Source organism: Cherax quadricarinatus, chromosome 53 (assembly GCF_038502225.1).
Source record: "Cherax quadricarinatus isolate ZL_2023a chromosome 53, ASM3850222v1, whole genome shotgun sequence".
NCBI lineage: Eukaryota > Metazoa > Arthropoda > Malacostraca > Decapoda > Parastacidae > Cherax > Cherax quadricarinatus.
Window position 1 is genome coordinate 24181728 of NC_091344.1, and position 5734 is coordinate 24187461.

Below are 5734 nucleotides of genomic sequence, written 5' to 3' on the forward strand. Positions count from 1 at the left end.
AGACCTCCTGCATGGGTTGAGAGGTCTATCTACCAGACCTCCTGCATGGGTTGAGAGGTCTATCTACCAGACCTCCTGCATGGGTTGTGGTCCATCTACCAGACCTCCTGCATGGGTTGAGGTCCATCTACCAGACCTCCTGCATGGGTTGAGGTCCGTCTACCAGACCTCCTGCATGGGTTGAGGTCCATCTACCAGACCTCCTGCATGGGTTGAGGTCCATCTACCAGACCTCCTGCATGGGTTGAGGTCCATCTACCAGACCTCCTGCATGGGTTGAGGTCCATCTACCAGACCTCCTGCATGGGTTGAGAGGTCCATCTACCAGACCTCCTGCATGGGTTGAGAGGTCCGTCTACCAGACCTCCTGCATAGGTTGAGAGGTCCATCTACCAGACCTCCTGTATGGGTTGAGGTCCATCTACCAGACCTCCTCCATGGGTTGAGAGGTCCATCTACCAGACCTCCTGCATGGGATGAGGTCCATCCACCAGACCTCCTGTATAGGTTGAGAGGTCCATCTGCCAGACCTCCTGTATGGGTTGAGGTCCATCTACCAGACCTCCTGCATGGGTTGAGAGGTCCATCTACCAGACCTCCTGCATGGGTTGAGAGGTCCATCTACCAGACCTCCTGCATGGGTTGAGGTCCATCTACCAGACCTCCTGCATGGGTTGAGGTCCGTCTACCAGACCTCCTGCATAGGTTGAGAGGTCCATCTACCAGACCTCCTGCATGGGTTGAGGTCCATCTACCAGACCTCCTGCATGGGTTGAGGTCCGTCTACCAGACCTCCTGCATGGGTTGAGGTCCATCTACCAGACCTCCTGCATGGGTTGAGGTCCATCTACCAGACCTCCTGCATGGGTTGAGGTCCATCTACCAGACCTCCTGCATGGGTTGAGGTCCATCTACCAGACCTCCTGCATGGGTTGAGAGGTCCATCTACCAGACCTCCTGCATGGGTTGAGAGGTCCGTCTACCAGACCTCCTGCATAGGTTGAGAGGTCCATCTACCAGACCTCCTGTATGGGTTGAGGTCCATCTACCAGACCTCCTCCATGGGTTGAGAGGTCCATCTACCAGACCTCCTGCATGGGATGAGGTCCATCCACCAGACCTCCTGTATAGGTTGAGAGGTCCATCTGCCAGACCTCCTGTATGGGTTGAGGTCCATCTACCAGACCTCCTGCATGGGTTGAGAGGTCCATCTACCAGACCTCCTGCATGGGTTGAGAGGTCCATCTACCAGACCTCCTGCATGGGTTGAGGTCCATCTACCAGACCTCCTGCATGGGTTGAGGTCCGTCTACCAGACCTCCTGCATAGGTTGAGAGGTCCATCTACCAGACCTCCTGCATGGGTTGAGAGGTCCATCTACCAGACCTCCTGCATGGGTTGAGGTCCATCTACCAGACCTCCTGCATGGGTTGAGGTCCATCTACCAGACCTCCTGCATGGGTTGAGAGGTCCGTCTACCAGACCTCCTGCATGGGTTGAGGTCCATCTACCAGACCTCCTGCATGGGTTGAGAGGTCCGTCTACCAGACCTCCTGCATGGGTTGAGGTCCATCTACCAGACCTCCTGCATGGGTTGAGGTCCGTCTACCAGACCTCCTGCATAGGTTGAGAGGTCCATCTACCAGACCTCCTGCATGGGTTGAGAGGTCCATCTACCAGACCTCCTGCATGGGTTGAGGTCCATCTACCAGACCTCCTGCATGGGTTGAGGTCCATCTACCAGACCTCCTGCATGGGTTGAGAGGTCCGTCTACCAGACCTCCTGCATGGGTTGAGGTCCATCTACCAGACCTCCTGCATGGGTTGAGAGGTCCGTCTACCAGACCTCCTGCATGGGTTGAGGTCCATCTACCAGACCTCCTGCATGGGTTGAGAGGTCCGTCTACCAGACCTCCTGCATGGGTTGAGGTCCATCTACCAGACCTCCTGCATGGGTTGAGAGGTCCGTCTACCAGACCTCCTGCATGGGTTGAGAGGTCCATCTACCAGACCTCCTGCATGGGTTGAGGTCCATCTACCAGACCTCCTGCATGGGATGAGGTCCATCCACCAGACCTCCTGCATAGGTTGAGAGGTCCATCTACCAGACCTCCTGTATGGGTTGAGGTCCATCTACCAGACCTCCTGCATGGGTTGAGAGGTCCATCTACCAGACCTCCTGCATGGGTTGAGAGGTCCATCTACCAGACCTCCTGCATGGGTTGAGGTCCATCTACCAGACCTCCTGCATGGGTTGAGGTCCATCTACCAGACCTCCTGCATGGGTTGAGTGGTCTATCTACCAGACCTCCTGCAAGGGTTGAGAGGTCCATCTACCAGACCTCCTGCATGGGTTGAGGTCCATCTACCAGACCTCCTGCATGGGTTGAGCTCCATCTACCAGACCTCCAGCATGGGTTGAGAGGTCTATCTGTCAGACCTCCTGCATGGGTTGAGAGGTCTATCTACCAGACCTCCTGCATGGGTTGAGAGGTCCATGTACCAGACCTCCTGCATGGGTTGAGGTCCATCTACCAGACCTCCTGCATGGGTTGAGAGGTCCATCTACCAGACCTCCTGCATAGGTTGAGAGGTCTATCTACCAGACCTCCTGCATGGGTTGAGAGGTCCATCTACGAGACCTCCTGCATAGGTTGAGAGGTCTATCTACCAGACCTCCTGCATGGGTTGAGAGGTCTATCTACCAGACCTCCTGCATGGGTTGAGAGGTCCATGTACCAGACCTCCTGCAAGGGTTGAGGTCCATCTACCAGACCTCCTGCATGGGTTGAGAGGTCTATCTACCAGACCTCCTGCATGGGTTGAGAGGTCCATCTACCAGACCTCCTGCATGGGTTGAGGTCCATCTACCAGACCTCCTGCATGGGTTGAGAGGTCTATCTACCAGACGTCCTGCATGGGTTGAGAGGTCCATCTACCAAACCTCCTGCATGGGTTAAGGTACAGCTCCCGGACCTCTAGAAACGGCTCCTTGATGCTGGTGAAGGAAAGTGAACGAGAATAAGAATTCAGGTAAGTCACCTAGTAACAGGTACCTACCTACCCTGCTTAGTACCAGTACCAGTAGAACATCCTCCTAGTGGTAAGGTGACCTGGTTAGTACACTGTTGGAAATAAGCCCCCTGCTTGGCTTAACTGGTTTATTATTCCTTGTAAAGCCCTCTTATTCCTTTTCCTCTTCCTCTTCTTCTTTCTCTTCTTCTTCCTCTTCCTCTTCCTCTTCTTCTTCCTCTTCGACTGGCGAACGAGCGAAACAGACCAGAACCAGATGGTGATGAACGTTGGTAGACGAAGACAGACGAACGAACGAACCAGGTAAGACAGACATGGCGACAGATGACCAGACAGACAGAACGAACAGACAGACAGTCCATGTTGACCGACCGACCGACGACGAACGAGCAGACAGACGAATGAGCAGACAGGCAGAGGCGGGCGGAGCAGGCAGACAGGCGGAGCAGACAGACGGAGGCGGACGAACAGGCGAACAGACAGACAGACAGTGAACAGACAGACAGACGAACGGAACAGACGAACGAATTCGGAACGACTTTTTTGAGTTACGCATTCATTGGTCATTAGGGCATGTAAAAACGATCAATAATTTGGCGATGAAGTTCATTAACATCTGAAATAACTTCCACTCTTGCTAACAAACAGCCTTTGGCGCCTTTGAAAAGGATCTTGATCAGTGAGGCATCTGATCATACGCAGGAATCTGCACAGACTTCTGACTCATTCAGCAACATTGCAGCTCTGACAATCTGTTGGTTTATAACGAAAACTGAAACTATTATTCTTTAGCGGTTGTTTTGTGTCTTATGTTTCTGTTCACGGTATCCATGCGATGATGATCCAGATTTTATTAAATAATAACATTCTTCCATTGAATAAGGCAGAGATAATTTATGTATGCAATAATTCACAAAAAATCATTCTGACCTTTCTTCGGCTTTGACATACATACATACATACATACATATATATATCTATATATACCTTATATATACTATATATATGTATATATCTCTCTCTTTCTTCCTGCTCATATATACTCAGTGAGGAAACGCTGCGCTGACGTCACATCAGGGAAGGTGCATGTTGTATCTCCAGAAGTGAAAGGTCAGCGTTAAAGACTGTCACTTGTTTATGGGTCATCAATGGTCCCGCCAGTCACTTGTTTTGCGAACCCCACGCGTGCGCACGCACGCTCACTTGTCCTCAATTGTGGGCGCATTTGCGAGGCATGTATGAAGTGTGCTGTTAGTACCTCTATCTATCTTCCTCTAGCATATACATTAATTAAGAGAGTCCAGAAGATTTTTATTTGCATTAAGCTTGTAGTGGTTGTGGCCTTGAAGCTTACTGGAATACATATATACGTACACATATATACGTACACATATATACGTACACATATATACGTACACATATATACATGAGTCTCATGTATAGTGTATACTGCTGTGATCTACAATAATCACTCTTTTGTTTAAATCATTTATTGATTGGTGGTGTGGTGACATGTCTAATGACCTCGTGTATTGATGAACATTAAACCCCATTAACCAACCATGCAGCCTTAATGACCCTCGAGTAGTAGATAGACACTAAACCCCATTAACCAACCATGTAGTCTTAATGGTATATTAGCGTGAATGGGCACTAAAGCTGTTAACCAGCCATGTAGTCTTAAGCCGGCTCTAATTAGTAGTAGATAGACATTAACCCCATTAACCAACCATGTGGTCTTCGGCCTCGAGTGTGATGGGCATGACTATTCATTATTGTGTGATCCCCAACATTACCAAAGTGGTGATAGACATTCTTACAACTGCAAACCGTAGCCTTGTGACCTCCAGGCAATGAATGGGCGCAAGCCCCATTATCCACCAACCATGTAGTCTTAATGACCATCGTGTAGTAGATAGACATTAAAGCCCATTAACAACTATTTGGCCTTAATGACCTCGTGTAGTGAATAGACATTAGCCCCATTAACCAACCCTTCTTGTATAATGACCCTCGTGGCAGCAGATAGACACTAAACCCTGCTACCAACTAGCCCATGCAGCCTTAATGACCCTCCATGTATGAATGAACTCAACCTAATGGCCAACCATGGCCTTGGCGACATCTGTGTAGCAGATAGACACTAAACCTATTAACCAACTGTTTGTTTGTGTAGCCTCAATACCAGTGATGACATTAACATTAATAATATGCAGCAATGACCTCGTGCTTAGCAGATGACCTCAAACCTCATTAACTATGTGTACCAGCCTTAGTGGCCTCAATGTATGATGCGACCTCGGCCATTAGCAACCAATAACCAGCCTCGTGACCTGTTGCTGTGATAGGTGTTAAACCCTATTAACCAACCAGCTGGCCTTAATGACCCTCATTTGCAGTGATTTTAATCCCTATAATATGCTATAACCTTAGCAGTATAATGTAGTGATGAACATTAAACCCCATTAACATAGTTCCATAATCTTCATATATAAATGAAATAAAACGCTTCTTTGCCATTAGTGAAAATTAGAAGAGAAGTCAAGTTCATCTCATTCTTTTATTTCTGCTGAAATATTGTATGCCTTCTTCTTGTTCTCTTCAATATATATCTTCTATTTATTTTAACATCTTGTGTATAATAAAGAACGGAGTGTTTATTTAAGTTGATGTTTGTGGTTATCGATTACGAGTGACAGCG